This window comes from Cheilinus undulatus, linkage group 21 (genome assembly GCF_018320785.1).
Source record: "Cheilinus undulatus linkage group 21, ASM1832078v1, whole genome shotgun sequence".
NCBI lineage: Eukaryota > Metazoa > Chordata > Actinopteri > Labriformes > Labridae > Cheilinus > Cheilinus undulatus.
The window spans coordinates 22904280-22924345 of NC_054885.1; the positions used below are offsets into that span (position 1 = coordinate 22904280).

Below are 20066 nucleotides of genomic sequence, written 5' to 3' on the forward strand. Positions count from 1 at the left end.
GTTTTGACCTATATTGCAGCCAGTCAGTAGGAAGAGCGCTGTAACCTTTGGCTTTACTTGTGATTAGGTGTTGCTCTGTCCATTTTTATACAGCCACACACTAGATAGTGGACTGCTCTCTTTAAAAAAAAACAACTTTATTTTATTAGTAGAGAAGAACAACACAGCACAAACAGCTGGTCATTCTTATATTATTAATGACTATACTGATTGGAATTCATGTTAGTTCATCTGATGGTAGCTTGTTTATAACCTCAGTGTCAGTGGTGGTCAACTTAAGCTTAGCCAACTGTTTGTTTACAAATTTAGACCTTTTTTTTAGTCCCACTGCAGGATTAGCTGTAGGCTAGCTAGGCTTCATCCTGCTTTTCACTCAGGCTTCATCGTTGACAGCCAGTGTTTCACTTGTTAGAAGATTAAGTGCTCTCAGTTCTAATTGAGCTCGCTGGGTCAAAGCTGGCTGTATTCATGAGGCAGACTAAGGGAGGGTTGTTTGACCTCCTAGGCATGATGTGACTTTCAGCTAACATTAGCATCTTTGTAGAGTCTCATTATTCAGATTGAAGGTAGTTTTTCCTCCCATTTCATTTCAAAGTTAAAGTGTGAGAGACATGTAAATAGCATCACAACTATGGACAGTGCTTTCCTGTATATTTTCTAGCTTCATGTAGTTAAATACAAAATTAGAAATTAAAGCTTTAGGGGCTACTGTCCTCTGCAGATGTAAAAGTAAAAAAAATAGACCATAACAATGAAGAGCTGATTTTGCTCCTGATAATGTCTGAATGAACCTCTGAGATCTGAGGGAACACAATAAGTTTTCATCTTCAATTGAGTGGATCCAAAACCTGTCATAATATCAGATTTCATTTGCAAAAACCTTTGTATAACCTTAAAGATATGAATAAAGGCTGTGCACTTTTTCTGTTCAATTACAAAGTTTTTTGTGTTATTTGAAAAGATTGAGATTTGGTCTATAGATAAATTAGACTGCATGCTGCTTGAGATATAGAGGTTTCTTTTCTTTAACTAAAATGCTGTATGTTAGCCATTTTACAAGAGATAAACTCCTACTCTGACAATCACTCTTGACTTAGTGAATCTTATAAACAACAAAAATCATTTTCATCAAACATAAGAAATTAAGAAAGATGCATCACCGTGTACCAATACCTTTCCATTAAACTTAACCCAGACCATTTTCGACTGCAATGATGTCACATTTTAAAATAGATAATAAAATAAATAAATCAAAATAGATTTTCTTTATGTTTCAGATTTCCAGACTGGCACCTATATCAATGATGACCCTCTGCTTCCTGATGTTTGTGTCAACAAGCAAGACTGGTCTCTGTCATCTTAACACCAGGTTGGTTCTTTTCTCTTCTTCTTTATAGCTGATTGTAACACAGATTTTATTCCAAGTGTATTGTCTGTTTGCTCACCCTGTTTTACAAAATCCCAGCGTTTATATGGACCACAAGTCCACCTGCATTAAGGCTCTTACACACTGAGTCTGTTTTTTTTCGTCCAAAAAGGCCTGCCTGCTATTTCCTTCTTGCTCACCCCTGTCGACCCTTCTTCTCTCTCTCACACTCTCTTTACACTCTAAACACCATAGTAGGCAAATAAAAACGCATCAGACGAGTGTGCAAGGTCCGAGTGCATCCGCACATAACAGACCCAGTATGTAAAGACCTTTATTGCTTGTACTCTGTATCCTAAAAACAAAACAAAGTTTTCCTAAAATATTTCATCTCATGTTAGGCATTAAAAGAGCATTAATAAAAAATAATACTGGTAATCTAAAGATATACTAAAACAAGGTGTAGTTACCAACTGATTGAACAGCTGGTAATTAGTTGGTTGAATAATTTTGCATATTTTCTCATTTTGTGTGATACCGTAGCATCTTTTCTGGAACTATGTCATTGAGAAGTGACAGATCACACATCTATACTAATTCTGCCGATAGCTGCAAATATGAAACAGCAACTGGGAATTAACAGGTCGCAATAAAACAAAGCGTAATGTAAAATAATAGCATCCTGAAACTCTCAAACTCTGTGAGCATTTCTTCCTTAACACTGCCAGGAAAAGTTTTAAAACTCTTCAGTCCCAACTGTAGTCAGAAGGCACAGGAGAATCGTATTCATCTACTCTAAAGAAGCTCAGCTAGAACATTTGTTCCTCCCTTTCCTACAGCTAAAAACCACTCTGCTCTGTTAATGAAAACAGCTAACTACCAACACTTGGGCAGTCAGCTGTTCACAAACAGCACTAGCTAAATATATAACAAAAGAATGGCCTTAAAGGTCTGTAAATCAGGCCTTGTTTATTGCTGAAGCATTCTGTAATCCATAAGCATTTGAAGAGAAGGTCTGTCGGACATATCACTTTTAAAATTATCGCTGACATTCAACTAAACAATCCAAAGTTACAGCCATGCAGGGATTTTTCTTTCTCTGACTTTAAGCCTTTCCCTTAGATCATGTTATCTTTTCCTTAGCTTAATTAGGAGTTTAATCAGCATAGTTTGAGGTTCTTGTTAAATGTAAACATTGGAAGTTAAATAAGAGTGTTGATATAAATACTTGTGCATTATCTGATTGATTAATTTACCATTTTGTTAACTGATGACTGGTTGACTATCACAATAGTCATTATTGCTGCTCTAACTGCAGGTAAGGGATACGCTGCCGGATGTTCCTTTAAGCTGCAGAGTGAAACATCAGTTACATCTGATCATTAATTAAAAATCTCATCTGACAGCTCAGGTGTGAAATCACATCGGATATGATAAGGAAAGGCTGGTTAATGAAAGGTTATTTAAAAGTGAAACACGCCAACACTTCTGCACAAATTGCATTTCTCGCCTGTGTCAGTTGAAGCAGGTCATCTCACGCACCTGTGACTTTTTCTTTATGTTTAAAACTTTAAATGAAATCAGCTCTGAAAAAGAAGGTTCAACTGCTGTGTTATGTCTGCAGGGCAGCAAAAAGGCAGGAAGAACAAAGTGGTGTTTCTCTCGCTGAGAACACAGAAAAACCTTTAGACTAGTGCTGTAAATGTCGTTGATCTTATAATGAGTTAGAGACATGCTTTGACAAGGGCTTGTAAGGTCTTTAAAAATACATTTACAGCTACCATTCATAGAACAATGAACATGTTTTCAATATGTTTAATATACATGCACAACTAAGATGTTTTGCAAACTTCAGGCTGTTTTAAATCTTTACACAGTGTTCGGGTTAGTCTGTGAATTAAGTCAGGGTTTTTATAGAAATGGAGTTATTGGCATTGCTTCATTTATTGCAGTGTTGTTTGGTCACTCAAAAATCTCAACCACTTTTTAATAGATTGAAACAAAGTTTTAACAAATGTGAATGCTGTAGAACAAAACTAAAATCATGTCCATCACAAACATTGTAAGCATAATCATTGTTATCACATGAGCATTTTAGCAGGACATTAGCATGCGGCACTAACTACTGCTGGTAGTAGCTTCAAAGTCAATCCAACATCACAATAGACAGAATCACATCTAGCATCCATGCCATTTCTACAGAGTGCCCAGATGACCTCCTTTCAGCACTGTATAACTTGGTAACAGGCTGAGGTTCTCTTATGAGGAGTGCATTTTATTGACAGTGTTGTACAAGCTTATCTGAACCAGCATGTAATTATAAAATACCCTCTTCAATGTAGCCATTTAGCTACCAACACCTCCAATGGGGGCCAGAAAGATGAATTTCTACATGTTGTTACTTTACAATCAGTGTCAGATGCTGAAAGCCTATGGTCTACAGTCCATTTTATCGTCCATATTGTTTGCATATCAATAAAGAAAATTGATTTCACCTTGTTCTAATCATGTTTGCACACTGATGCCAAAACTTTTGTTTGCCATTATTACTATTTTTTGTGCGATTTTATGGGATGTTTTGCATTAGTCCAAGAAGTTTAGATGGAGTGATTGATGGTTCAGATCAGTGCCTGCTGCTTCCGCCCCCCCCCCCCCCCAGAGATTGTTCTCCATCTCTCCTAACTGGTTAGTGTTATGATAAATGAATGTGTGCTGTCTGAGCCACAGGCTGACAGTATGAAACAATTTACCACATTGTACGAACTTTCACTGTAAAGGCAAGTAAAAACACAGTGGACTCAGTGTTCAAGGTCCGAGTGTGTGATGTTTTTTTATGGATAACGGATCAGAAAAAAGGCAAAAGAAAATAATGGACCCAGTATGCAAAGACTTTAAGTCAGTGTAAAACCACCTCAGATGACGTGTAGAAGAGGTAAAAACCAGGAACTACAGGAGAGTTTTTACTTGGCTTCTTTTCATTTTTATTTTTGGGTGCTGCTGTTTGATTTCATCATCAAGTGCACCAAACTAAATACCTACATATTTTCTACACATTTAAGCCCACCAAGCACATCAATGTGGTAGAAGAACTCAAGATATTGTATAACACTTCATACTCTGAAAATCATCTTCATGGGATGGAAAAAGTCAGCAACACACTACTCAGCCAAGGGCTTATAAATCTATTGTTGTTAAAATGCAATACAACTGGGGCGCTTGGTCTAATGGTTTAAGGCGCGCCCCATGTATGCAGGCGGTCTGGGTTCTTTGGCCCTTTCCCACATGTCTGCCCTGTTTCAGACTCGATCCATTATCCTCGTCTATCAATAAAGGTACAAAAAGCCAAAAAATAAATCTTTAAATAATACAATAAAACTAGCCAGCACAAGAATGTGCACGTCAACATAAGGGAAAAAAATCTCTTTATGATCCCAGTATTATTGGTATATAAATCATCCTCTTCTGTTCCATGTATGTGATTAAAAAAATCCAAATTTTTGATAAAACCACCAACTGAATACTTACTTACATGCTTTAATCTTACAAAAATCTTAACCAGTACCTGCAAATCCCTGCAAATCTTGGTTTAAACCTCTACAGCACAGGTGTTAAACTCAAGGCCCAGGGGCCAAATCCGGCCCGTGGAACAGTTAAGTCCAGCCTGCAAGATGATCATATTTCTGTTAAAACTGGCCCATCAGTATGAGGTCTGCAGATTTCCTCAAGTATAAATATGTAAATTTATCCTTGATGATTTAAAAATCTTTGTTTAGTCACAAAATCTGAAAAAGTAAGGAGTAAAAATATTTAGATAAGAAGTCAGGAATGTTGGAAAATAAATTAATTTGTGTTTAAATTTCACATTTTTAATTTAGCATCTCACAGTTAAGACTCAAATTTAGGATTTTGACTTTTAATTTGATACTTTGTGCATTTTAACTCATAATTTTGACTTCTCATATATTTTGAGCTTTAAGATTCATAATTCTAATTTTCAAGTGATATTTTGACCTTTTTAAACCAGTTATTTTGTATTTTATCTCATTTTTTCAATTTCAGACTTTGACTTCATAATCCCATCGTTTGACCTTTTAGACTATTTAAAATTTAACATTTTGAATCATATTTTGACTTTTAATTTCATGATTACAAAATTTATTTCATATTTTGACCTTTTAAACTCATGGTCTAGACTTTTTTCTAATATATTTGCCATAAAAAAAACAATATTTTTCAGTTTCGATTTCATGTTTTGACCATTTTGAACCAATAAATTTACTATTCTCTGATTGTGAGCTTTTAAACTTATCTTTTTAACTTTTTAAATGTCAAAATCATTCATCATCAGTGTTTTTTTCATATTTTATTACTGGTGAAATGAGGTTGACAGTTTATGGTTAAAAAGGTGACCCTGTTAGGCCCTCAGGTTAGTCCTGAATCCAGAATCCGGCCCCTGCTGTGATTGTGTTTGACACCCCTGCTCTACAGTTTCTGAATAAGTAAGAATCGGGATCCCCATTTTTGTCTAATCATTCCTTTAAGTTTCTCCTGTCTTATTAAGTGTATCAAGTTTGTACTTTTAAAGATACAGTCCCATTGTGTCCTTGGTTAAACAGTTATTAATCCTGGAAGGGAACTTACATGGACCTACAATCGAGGTGTCCCATGGTCATGAAAACAAGATAACTGAGATTAAATCAAAACTGTGCTACATGCAGTGTTGTTCTCGTTTTGTCTATAGGTGTTGTCACGTGTGGTAAATGTAGTACAGCACAGCATGTGCTCTGCTCATAGCAGAACAATGGTTGTTTTGAAAATCAAGAGAGTTAAAGAAGATGTCAGGGCAGCTGACGGTGAACATAAACCAACCTTGGTCACGCAAGTTTTTAGACTTCTCTCTCCTTTGTAGGAGACAGAAGTGTCCATGAGACCTCTTCTCATGATACAAAGTATGCAGAGAGCCATGAATTGTTCTCCTGTGGCGGGGTGAGGAAAAACTGTCTCTGTTTCTCTGTGTATGTTAAATACAATATAAAATTGCTTACCAAAACATTCTCATTGTTCAGAATGATAAAGGTTTTAAATTAGCTGCAGCCAGACACCACTTCACATTTAATCAGCTGCTTTTCTTCTATTTTCCAATAATGGTCTCTCTTTTGCTCTGTTTAATTAGATTACTAAATTAAAAATTAAAACCCTTACTGGACAATGTAAAGATTAGATCTGTGCGTTTTGCAATTATCCTATAATGTTGTATTGATTGAAGACATTTGTTTTGGCAAGTCCTTTTAATTTCATTAAAAGATAGTGACTTGGGATGAAGCTACAAAGAAGATGTGAGTATATTTATAAAGGCTATTATTCCAGTGGCAGTAATAGAAAATGATACATAACAGCCAAATTATAAATGCCACTGAAAATGAATTTTATACCGAAAATAACATACAGAAAAGACCCACATGTGAAACTTCCTTGATTTCTTTTTGTTTCAGCAAAGATTTAAAGCATAACCTATTATTTTACTATAACAGTGAAGTTCAAGATGTGTTACAGTGCGTGCATGTCAGCTAGTCGCACCTCCCCTGCAGTTAAAAAATGGTTCAGACAATGGATAATGGTCGTATGGCCTTATAACCCCCGCTGAGTGTGAAAAGCTCAGCAGAGATATTAGTGGAACATAAAAACGTTCCTGACTCCCTGATGTGATGCACTCTGACAGGACGGTAGATTTAATGTGATTTGATATAACTTTGTCTCGCACACACTGAATTTTTTTTCACACGTCTGAGCTCCCCTGATGTAAATTTGCAACAGATGTTCAGAGCCTCCTTAATGGCTGTGCTCACATTGTCCTAATTTTCAAACACGCAACACGGATCTGAATCCGTGCGAACAAACAGAAACAGGATGAAGCAGCACTGCATGGCGTGCCAGTTACATTTTGAGGACTAAAATCAGAATTAATCAGCGTTGCCATGAAAACAACTAAATCCACAAAGGCCAACGTCTTTTTTTGCAATAATAAGAATACCCACAATGCTTTGCATCTCCTCTTCTTTGCCAGAATTGATGCATCTTACTCATCCAGGGCTGAAATCATTGACCGCACTGACTACTCCTCCAAGGCCTGTTGGGACTAACTGAACAAAGACAAAGTTGAATGAGAGGCTGAGATTGGTGGGGTTAAACTACGGTCAGAATAGCTTTCAGCTCAGCAGAACTACTCGGCACTAGACACAAATAAACGATGTGATGTCAAAGTTTTGGATGTTTTTAATAAATAAATCATTACAGCCCTTAAAGGGAGAACAGGAGTGAAGCTCCGCGTTGAAATCAGACAGTTTTACAGTCTAACGGTGGAATAATGTATTATCAGAGTTACAGTCAGTATGGAGTTTTGAATCCTTATCAAACCTTACTAGCTTTGCTTCAACACTTTCAAGCAACCAAAGTTATAAATAACGAAAGCTCTGCAATGATCTCCTCTCAGCAGGGAAGGCAGAAAGACTACAGATTTTATTGTCAGCCTTGTTAATATTCACAACCTGCAGCTACAATCTGAAAATGAGATGAGCAGCACATGATATTACATGCTGATTAAATGTACTGAAATAACAGGCCCGCTTGATTCACTTATTTTTGCAATGGAATCCTTGCTTGAGGCTCTGTTTAAGAATCATTTGGTGGATCGTGTTGAAAAAAAATCATGTTATGCATGGAATTAAACTCAGTGATTCTTCTGAAATTGAGTTCATGTCAACTACATCTTCTCAGCAGTCATACAACTCAGTTTTAGTCACAGAGTGGCGGTGGAGATTTTACTGTGCATCTTATAATCTGTTGTACAGACTCCAGTTCAAAGACAGCCTTTAACCAGTCCAAGGCAAAACAGTTTCATTGTCATTGTTAATATCTACAACCAAGTAGTACAGAGTTTGTTAAAAATGTTGAAGGTGGCTTTTTTTTTTATATAAATTGTGTTTCAACTTCACAATCAAATTCTGTTTCTCATTGTGTTAAAAATATTTCTTTTGGCTTAAAGAGATGAGAACATGGTGAGAGGACCAGTGAAATACCTGGACAATCAAGACATTAGGCCCAATCAGACCCAACAAACATGGAACTGCAGGTTTATGTAAGAGATGTAATCATTAAAATTCTTGCGCCAAAACTGTGAAAATAGTAAATGCATCCATAGCTACCTGTTGGTTTTTTCACATTGCCATTTCAAGGTGTAATATGTACATCCTTGTACAGTTTGCCGCACACTGGACATTTTCCCTTGTTTGGACCATTCTCTGTAAACTCTAGAGATGGTTGTGCTTGGAAATCCCAGTAGATCAGCAGTTTATGAAATACTCGGGCCAGTCCGTCTGGCACCTGACACCAAACCACATTCAAAGTCACTTAAAAAAAATTTAACAGGTGTGCCTGATAAACAGGCGTGCCTAATAAATTGATGGTGAGTTTATTTGGTGATGGAACAGAGGCCTGAAACTCCAGCACTCTTATGCATCCTCTTTGTCATACATCGACCTTAAACATAACCAAGGGTTATGCCTACAATTATTAACATCATTGTTAGAGGTGTGATGAAATCTTGTGCCAAGAGATCTGTAAGATTGAAACCTCACAAGATTTCTCCTATATTTATATACATACACTTGGTTGCTTGCATTTGCTGTAATTTTATGTATTAAAGATTTTTTTGTTTGTTTCATTTTGTTTAGCTTACAGACAAAGAGCCTTTTAGAGCATCGTGGATTAATTTTGCTGTTAGACCAAGATTAAGTAGTCAGAGACACAACAAAAGGCTTGAGCCTAAATAGACAGCTGGACTGGAGGGAGGTCAGCCTCCCCGCTTTCACGAGTACTCTGTAGAATTTCCTTTAACAAATGTGGTAAAAAGAAAAAGAAAGATGTCGGTCCATTCTCTGTAGGACTATGAATCTATGGTTGTCAACTTTAGTAAAATTTCAATAGTTAATTTTTAACTAAATGTATAGAGGCGTTTTAAAAAACTCATCATAAACCATTATGATGTTGTGCAAAGCATTCTTGCATATACTGTTTTCTTTGGCTGTAGCACAGCATTTGAGAATAAAGTTCACTCCATATTGCAGTATGCTTTTATAAATAATTGATTTGTTCTCCCAGTGTAGTCCTGGTTCCTGTTTTTACTTTTTTTCTGAGTTCTGCAATAAGAAGAAGTTGTATGGATGCACTCAGTTCACAGTCACTCGGCTAAATGCCTTTATAGGCCAGTGGGTGTCCAACCCTTTGAAAGCCACTGAACATGTACTGTAGGATGCAAACTTTCCCCTCAGCTTAAATTATAGAGTCCTTTAAATGTTGCATAAATAATTCTGGTTGCAAGCTCCACGCGAACATATGAGCACGCAACAGACCCAAAGGCAAAAAAAGCATTAACCTACATAAAAGCTGAGATATGTCATCATCAGCCTGCTAGTTTTAATGTCATTTTTACCTATTAAATGTTTTTCTTCAGTTTTCATAAATAAGATGGCAGGTTATGTCTCACTCTGAGGCACAGCAGCACTCTCACTCTCTATCTATAAACGGTTATGGAATATATCCCACGCTTGTTAAAGAGAAGCACTTGCTCTCTAATGGCTATGCCAATTACCTGGACGTCTTACAATTTGTCCTTCTCCACACAATTTGTTGCCCTTTTCCACGCTCAGTTTAGTGACAGTGTACGTCAGAAAGTCACCATCCATAATTACCCACAACTGCCTCTAATGGCCTGCTAACGGAAGCTCTTCCTGTTTTCTCTGGTTGCCCCCCTCACCTATGGGTTGACTTTATTGTATTTTACTTAGATGCATCCTGTATACTCGTCAGTAAGTCTGAAAGAATTCAAACTGTTATGTACTGGAAGTTTGTTGGTAAAGGACTTTTAAAGGTCTGATTCTGCAACAAAACTTAGAATAATCACTCAAACTTAGGTAACCCTGGCTTCCTATATACAGTATTAGATTTTTGCAGGTGTCTGATATGCTAGTATTTACAAACTATTTTTAGCTGATACCTGGTAATGTAGTTCAGAGTTACAACTTCAGTCCTTAAAAACATTTAAAAGTTGAATGATGAACAACAAACCAAACCAGAGTTTACAGCAGGTATTAGAATGAACAAAGAGAGACTTCCACAAAGTACGGCAACAATATTAACACCTGATATATTTTTAAATACCAATTCTAATACCTTTATACTATTGCTCACCCCTAGCTTTAACAACTGATGGACCCTTAAGTATTTATTAGTCTTACAGATTTAAATACAGGGACCCAAGTGCCATTTACCCTATTTGCAACATCTGTATTGATATTCAGAATTTATATCCTGTCTTTCTGATGGAAATGTACAAATAAGGGTGGAACCACCTGCACTTTGATTGTTATAATAATGCACCTGAGGACTTAAATATCAGGAGAACAACTTATGCAGTTTAGTTACTGTTGATTAAGCTTTCAAAGACATTATCAAAGGACAACAAATGAATAGCTGAAATATTTACCAAGATACCAACACTAGTCTCTAATCCACTCTCCATGTACATCTCAAAAAATTAGAATGTCATGAAAAAGTGCAATATTTTTTGTCACTCAGTTCAGAAAGTGAAACCAATATATTATATAGACTCATTACACATAGAGAGAAGTATTTCAAGCCTTTATTTCTTGAAATGTTGATGATTATGGCATACAGATAATAAAAACCCAAAATTCAGTGTCTCAGAAAATTAGAATATTACATAAGGTCAATGAAAAAAGGATATTTTAAACAGAAATGTCAGGTTTCTGAAAAGTATGTCCATTTCTATGCACTTAATACTCGGTTGGGCCTCCTTTTGCATGAATTACTGCATCAATGTTGCGTGGCATGGAGGCGATCAGCCTTTGGCACTGCTCAGGTGTAATGGAAGCCCAGGTTGCTTTGATAGCAGCCTTCAGGTCATCTGCATTGTTCGGTCTGGTGTCTCTCATCACCCTCCTGACAATACTCCATAGATTCTCTATGGAGTTCAGGTCAGGCCAGTTTGCTGGCCAACTAAGCACAGAAACACCACGGTCATTGAACCAGCTTTTGGTACCTTTGGCAGTGTGGGCAGGTGCCAAGTCCTGCTGGAAAATGAAATCAGCGTCTCCATAAAGGTTGTCAGCAGAAGGAAGCATGAGGTGCCCTAAAATGTCCTGATAGATGGCTGCGTTGACTGTGGACTTCAGAAAACACTGTAGACCAACACCAGCAGATTATCAACAGATATACAATATTGTTCATCCCTCATCATAATGAACTGTTTCAGTGTAAAAGGATGTGGTTTGACTAGGGCTGGGCAATTAATTAAAAATTAGATTACATCACAGTATGGCCTGCCGCAATTTTCAAATCACAGACAGTACAAGATTTCCTTAAGCTGATATGTGTCAAAATACCAGTTTGATACTTTTTTTTATTTTTTTGCTGCAGAGATTGTTTGCTCTACACATTATAAATACATTCAAGTGTCCTTTTAAAGAATAGTTTACAAAATTCCTACTTTTCCTGTTCATGTATAGGATTTTCTGATTTAAAACAAGAATAGAATATAAAAATAAAACCTTCAGTTAGCAACTGACATGAAATGTGCTGTATGAGCCAAAATCGCAATTAGATTTAATCTTCTTTCATCCCTGGTCTAATTTATCTAGTATTGTGCTGGTTATAATACAGAATTATTTATTGCTTGTGTTTGTTGAACAACACATGAGTTGAGGAACCTTTAAATACTTGCGTATTAAATTGAAATCACAATATAGGGGGGAAAAATTACTACAAGACTATCTTCACAAATTGCTCAGCTCTAGTTTGGACTTTTAATTCAGTTTGAAACAAAAGATGACTGAACAAAGGGATGAAGACATCTTGTTGAAAAAAAGCACATCATAGACTTTTTTGCCATTTATTTATATTGGCTTTGCAACCCACTTTTGATAACCATGGCTCTAACCCATCTCAAATCTCTTGGGATTCAAAACAGCAGAGAATGAGACGGACAGTATCCTGCATACCAGAACCATGCAGAAACCCCCTGGTGAGTTTTCTGCATGTAGGGGGGCAAACCAAGCATTTACATGAAAAAACAAATCTGCACTCACTGATTTTACATCTAAATCTAATGCATTTATTAAACTTTAACATTCAGAATATTTTTAAAAACAAACAACATAAATATACAAGTTAACATATAAATATTACTATAAAAATTTCAATAAATAAATGAATAGGTTTTATCACCAAGAATGTGATCTGGTATGTCCATCATTAACAAAATATGATGGATTATAACAGTAATTTCTTTATTTAACATTCTTTAAAAACGTTTAAAAATATTTTGCTAAAATAATATCATTAAGATGGCACCCATGATAATTGTTTTAAATGTATAAATTTATAAATGTATTGAAAGGTGGCTTATTGGTTTCATTTTAATTCCATTTGAACTCAACAGTCAGACTGTAATAGACAAAGAGACTCTCACAGCTGACTGGGAGCGACTGTACCCTGGGGGTCTTTATCAATCAAAAACTATTTATCCAGTAAAAAGGACAGATACTGATTGTCTGTTATTTGATAAGCAGAGAAATAGATCTCAGAAGTATCCTGATAATGTGATTCCCTAATTTCCCCAAAGAGAGCCTTAGCATTCTGAATGAAATATCTGAATAGAAACACAGCACTTTCCTATTGTTTTATCTTTTTTTTGCCAGGGGGATTTTAGTTTAGTCTCTTTTAGCCCTCAGATTTTACTAAACAAGCCCTGCTATATAAAAAGCTTTCCTATAAGAGGGATCCAATGGGAGAGTAGCGAGGACAAATTGTTCAGTTTTATTTTCAGTCTCGCTCACACACAAGATCAGAGCCACAGATAAAAGCTTCTGGGCCCGAGGGTGACTTCTTCCTTTGCAGTGCACTGTTTGCAATGCCTTATGTGATTAATGCTGAGCCCCAGCTGTGCGTCAGACAACCCAGTGTTAACGCATCGACACACTGCTGGTTTCTCAGCACGCTGAACATCAGGGGCATCCCAACTTTTCCTGTAGGGGCCATGAGACCTGCTAATGAGAGTTTTCAGCATTTTTTCTGCATTTAAAGCTGATGATCGTAATGATGCTTGATTTCACCTTTAAGGATGTGACATCACTGTGATCCTTTGCTTTGGACTGAAGAATTGTTGTCAGGTGTAAGTTTGTGTTGACATTAACTGTAATTTTATCCACCTTAATTATCTTTTTTAGTATTTTTTCGCTTGCGTGTTTGGTAAGTTGATGGATCTGTTATAACAAAAAGTAAAAAAAAGCACTTGATACATTTTCACAAGGTTGTTGAATGCACACATAAGCATTGTGATTTAATCCTCTGGTGTAGCTGCTGCTCTGCTGTCTGAACTGCTCATTTTTCATCACATTTCTACATAACTTTTGACTTGGATAAGTCCAAGAGGGGTGCTTTTGTTGCCCCACTTTAATCTACAACAAAGTTAATTTGGCCAACAGGCAAAACAAAACATCACTCGCTGTTTATTTCCTGTTTGTGCATCCATCTTCAAATACCATTACAGTAGCTGGTGGTGTAACATATTAGCCAGAGTTTTTATCATCTACGCCTTGAATTCCTTAAACCAGATACATGTAGAAGGATTATTGTTGTTGTTAAATCTCTCTGCTCAGTGTGGCTTGATATACTGATCTGTAATAACACCAGGGGAAGGACATCAGGAATACATCAGGGCACAAATGAGATGGCCATGACACATGAGGTTTGCAAGAGGTGCTACATGAAAATACTGCAGAAATACAACAAACAAGATGGCAAGACTAATGCTAAATCAGCTTAACAGTTGAAAAAATGGTATAGATTGCAATATGTCGCAATATAGGGTATCGCAATACTCACTGTATTACAAAATGTTTAAAATTGCAATTATATCAAATCGTGACCCAAGTATCATGATTATACGGTATCGTGGGGCCACTAGTGATTCCCACCCCTAACAACTGCATGGTACAAGAGTGGCCGTGATGCTCACCACTGTCTCCCAACTGTGTGTAATTTCACAGGTCGTCAGGGGGCGTGTCAGAGAGAGTGAATCAGATTCCTGCTACAACAGAAGTGCTCAATGTGATGCCAGTGGCCTTTTGCACTGAAAAGAAGTAAAAACAAACAAAAAACAAATATTCAGAATATTTCTCCAGTATGTCAAAACACAAGCAGAGATGAGGTGAGAGAGCATTCAAGATAAGTCAGTTTTTACTTCTGTAAATTTTAAAATAATCAAAGTATTAACGCACATTATTATACACACTTTATTTTGTTATCAATTTCTCCATATGGCTTAACAAATAAGTCTAAAAAATATTTTGAATAAAATAAATACTAAATTTATGAGTAATGTGACTAAAATATGACTAAAAACTTTTATTTTGTTTTTAAACATATTTTTTTGTTTTTTCTCTACAAAGGACATGAAACACAGCAAAACAAAACCAACTTGCACAACTTGACAAACAAAACAGTGTAGGCAGCTGTTACATCAACTTAAAAAAAACCCCTGCATATTACGTTAAGTTACATGGTACAGCCTGCGTGCTAACAAGGTTACAAATTTTGTTATTTTGAGATTAGTTCCTGAAAGGTTTTAATGCAAAAACTAAGACTCAGTTTCAAATAGCTGCCAAAATTAACACAGCACGAGATCAATGATTTCCATTTGAAACTATGTAAATGGGACATCTAAGTCATTGTAAAGTTTGGAAGTTGAAATGTTTTACTAGAGTTGCTTGTATTTTCAACTTTTCCTAATTTGGAGTTAGTAGCCAATATATACCTGGCACGCCAGATGGATGTGTGTGTTTCACACATCCATCTGGAAAACCTCCAATAGACTGTGTTTGGGAAAGGGCAGAGCCTTTGAAAAAAACTCGGAGTGTGATTGGATGAACGTTCTGTCTGTCACATCTTCGCGTACCAATCAGAGCAACAAACGCATGATGTTGTAGGAGTGTGCCGCTACTGAGGAGCATCCACCATAATCTGCCATAATTGCACCGGCCTCGTGTTGCTGTTTGCTTACATCACAACTCCACCACACCTGGAGGTACTGCCTCTTACTCCTGAATGGTCCTGTCACTTCCTTACAGGGCCCAATCTGTTCACATGGGAGCTTTGCAAGATGGATTCACCAGTGAGAAACACGGAAACCGGCAAATCCATCTGCTTTGCAAGGTTGCCAATATAGGCAATGGTGTCTGGAATTACTATGGGTACTAAGACTGTTGCAACTTATTCAACCAAAATGCAGTTTCAATTTTACAGAAGCCCAAAGTGAATATTAGGGATACACAGATGCATCGGTTCAACAGTAGTATCAGCAATATTCAGTGATATCTATAGACAGACATCACACAATAGCAAATGATGTGGCACTGTGTCAGTAGCAGATTTGTATCTGTTGTTCAGTATCAAGCACACCTAACTGCTGATTTAGGGTAGAGGGTTTTTATCAGGCAGAGGAAGGAACTTATTGGACAAATGTTGATCTGTTTTCATAGTCAAACATGAGAGACAATATTGGCATAGTGGGAGTCTTACACCAAAAGAAGTGATCAAAGAAACATCGGAATTGTTATCAGCATTGGCCTTGATTTTCACAATTGATGCATCACTTGTGAATATCAATAAAATGTTGACGATGTGCAAAATTCAAGTTGGTGTACAATTACCATGGCACCATGCTTAGTCTTTACCATCCATAATTGACTGTACATAACTCCTCACTGTTCACGTGGACGGGTTAAAAGAAGTCTCATGATTGTTAACTTCAGTCGTTAGATTAATGGTTTTATTTTTTGAACATCCTTTTGACAAATCTACACAGAGTCAAAAAGAATGTGAATGGCAGATGAAGTGAAAATATTTCTACACCCGTTCAATCCTCTGCAGGATGAATCCTGAACAGCCAGCATTGTGGTTTCAGGCTTTTCTCTGATTCCTGTGATCCTGATCCATCCCCTTTTCAAGCTGTGAATCAGAAAGAGCTGCCAAAAGCCATAACAGAGCAACACATCTGGCTCCCATATAAATTATTTACAGTGTAAAGAGACACAAGAACAGTGGAAGCAAATGGTTGTAGCTCACTGATGCAGTTTTTGAATATCAGAAAGGTTTGCTGTTTCTGAAATTGACAGAACTGTCTTTTGATATAATCGTCTCAGCAGTTTTCTGCAGGGCTGACCTAAAAAAGTCAATAACTCTAACTGTCAAGACAGTGTCAGTCAATGCACTACACTGAGAGTTCTGCCCTTTTTCTTTTCTATTCTGATGTCTGATAAGACATGAGCATTGGTACTATTAGAAACGTTTCAGAACCTAAGCATTTAGCTCCATACATATTGATGAATAGAGAAGCTGGTACAGAAAGTGGTATCCTCTGCTGCCCAAGTAATGATGGGGTGAGCACCAACATGAATGTACGGCACCCTTCTCCACAGTAGTTGTGCCGATTACTTTCATTATATTTTTGAGACACTACATTTACATCTCAGGTGTAAGGTTAGTCTTTTGTTTAGCTTAGTAACATTAAAATTGCTGTCACACTTTTAAAATTTATGAGATGTACCTAACTCGGTCTTAAACTAGAAATACTCTGTTGCAACTTTTTATGCTCCAACTACACTCTGACACCTGGTCCTTTGGTATACATACAATGATACAGATACAAACCCAATACCAGTGTTAAATAAAACGCTTTTTTTCCTCACTGTAAGTATATGAAAGACAGCATCAGGTTATTCCATCTTTCTTAAACATCTGGTGGATGGAGTCAGAAACGGTGCAAGCATAGCTGACAGATAGAGACGCGCTGCAGGAGACAAAGAGGAGCACTGCAGCTCTGGGAAATACATATTGAGAGAGGCACTCAAAGTGATGCAGAATGTGTTATTTTCTGATTATTTTACAGCAGTTATGCCCTTAATAACATATCTTCAACTTGACACAAGATGTGGGATGTTTGTATTGAAGTGGGGCTAGTGAGTGTCTCTGCTCTGTTGTCCCTCACAGCATCAACTCTCATGGCCTGTTTAATCCACCGGTTGGCAAATAGGCTTTGTGGTATTAAGTCCCTTTATCATCTCATTAAAGCGTTCACGTTAGCATGTGTCTCTTACAGACAGACAGCAGAGGAGAGAAAAGACAGTCTCTCTTGGTCATTAAGTCCTGGCCTGCCAACTTTTTTCCCCTTCACCTTGGTAAATAAAGGCTGCATGCCATCTGATAAATACTCATAAGTGACACAGTGCAGGCAGTAACGAGTGGTCCCGGTAATAGTTTTTGTTATAAATTCAGACAAAAATAGTTATGAGGTAAATTTGTAGGCTTCGTGAGTTTAAAGAGTTACTGTGCAACTTCAAAAAGTATGTTTTTTTGGTGGTTGTTTTTCTGTTTGTTTTTACCTGAATGATCAATTGTTTGGTACCTGGGTGTAATTTTTCTTTGGTTGACTACAGGCCTAGTGCGAAACAGCCAGTGCTATGTACTCCATCCTTGTTCGTGGCTTTTTCCTGTTGCTATCATTGTCTCTTAAAATGTCATGCACTTTAGTACAATAATAAGCATGTCCTTGATGACTGTTGAAATGTAGTGGCTGGTGTGAGAACAGTGGGACGTTTTTAGCCTGTACCACTTTACTGGGCCATAACACCATAGCTCCTGGTATCTGCAGTGAAAGGGAAATCTGTATCCATTAAGTCTTCTGATAAATTAGAGTATCTGTTGCCTAGTGGTTGTGTCTGCTCACCTCATGTACAGAGCCTTCTGCCCTGTGGCTCCTTTCTAGCATGTCATTCAGCACTCTTTCTGTCCCAGGTTTCTGACTATCCAATGTCCAATCAACAATAAAGGCTTAAAAGCCCAAAAAGTCATTCCATACACATAGAAACACTTAAAACCAATGCTGCTTTTGATTTTGACTCTAAAGGGATGAGTCTGGAAGGATTCAGCATATTCTCAGTAAACCAGATTCATTTGTGTCAGAAGGTTAAGTATTTTAATAACCTTTTTAACAAAGTACCATTGTAAATGCATATTTGACAAAATTTTTATGTTTACACATTTTGTGTAGAAATTTGAATATCGACATATTAAATGTATAGTCTGCGATGCTGCTAATTTGATTTGTGTCTAATAAACTTTGTGAAATGATTTCATAAGATTTTCACTAAATTATGATAGTTCAGTCAGGGACACTGCCATCATGCATTTAACCATTTTATTGCAAAATGGATTTACAGTTTTACTTGGTGGGAAAGGCTCTGCTCAAAAGATACTCCCTGGGTTAGTCGAGCAGCGTGCTTTGACTTTCCAGGGAATGCATGGCTAGAACACCCATGTGGATAGATACATTCATGACAATGCATATTGAATACAATAAAATTAGTTCAAAAGTAATTAATCCATGATAACATGGATCTGGATATGAAGGTGCAACAAGCTTTATGCTATAAAGGAGGAGGCTGGGGTGGAGGAGGTTGTGCTTTGCCAGCAGCAGCATGGTGTGTCAGCATTAATGCAAGCAGGTATAAGTAAGAAAGACATCATATTTAAATACACTGCTGTTGAGAGAAAGGGCTGTGTTTGGCTGTGGCAGCTGGGATGCAGTAGTTATGATCAGCTGGCCTTCAGCTGATTTAGGCTGGGTCTATGACTACTGTGTCCTGCATGAACAAACTCTAGGCTTTATTACTGACATAATACTGATAACCCTGATATTTAGGTCGCTCTGCCGTTGTGATGTGACCATTGACCATTCAAATATCAGAAGAAAATGTCATTGTTACAGAGAGATTTGAAGTGAAAACTAATATGACTCATAAAGTTTGGAAGACTTATTAAAAGTGGATTTCTGACGTCTGGTCAGGCTGTTCTCTGCTTATCTTTTGTCTCGTAATTCATGTGAAAATGCTTTTCTGACATTCTGTGAAATCAAACTCTTTCTTTTCTCTCTTTGACTTTAAAGTGTCAGTCTGTGTGCATATCTGAGTGTCATTTCAGCACAGTCATCCATCATTTCACAGTCTTGGTGACATTTTCCTCACTGACCAAATCACAGTGGTCGGATTTTCTGTGTCCCTTCACTGCGAGGTAGACATAATTATGTGAGTGTATGTGCGCTGATAGGGGGGACATGTTTACATCATCATGTGTATCAGTGTCTTTTGTGTACACAAGATGGTTTGTGTGTGAATTCTACCCTGTTTTGTTTGAGCACCATCATTAGACTCATCATGTTATAATTCGCTGGGCTGGGACGAGGCATGATTGGAGCGCCGAATGCTTTGACAACACAACAAACGCTGCAGCTCATTTCCCAAATAACATTCAGCAGCGCGAAGCGTTAATGAAGCAGTGAGCGCTGTTTGCTCTTCTGTTGTTGTGTTCCAGGCCTCATTTACAAAACCATAAAGTGCTGCTGGGTAGGTTTAGATAACCTGGCTTTAGGCCCAGATAATAAGGGCCAACCACAAGACAAGTAAAGCCCTGTTCCCATCGGAGCTTCCCCCAAAACCAGCTCAACCGCCGCCTCCATTTGTAGTGTTCTAATTCTTTTCTCTACTGAGCCTCCCTGTCCACTGATGCT

The 20066-nt window shown here is 37.3% G+C and overlaps 1 protein-coding gene across 2 annotated transcripts in view; it reads left to right on the top strand.

The window, feature by feature from the left end:
* LOC121529427 (thyroid hormone receptor alpha) overlaps positions 1-20066 on the top strand; it is a 148317-nt gene that overhangs the window by 30332 nt on the left and 97919 nt on the right. For both annotated transcript variants that reach the window (XM_041817265.1, XM_041817266.1), the window contains exon 2: positions 1278-1369. The gene's annotated coding sequence lies outside the window, so the exon portion shown is untranslated. The remainder of the gene's footprint in view (positions 1-1277; positions 1370-20066) is intronic.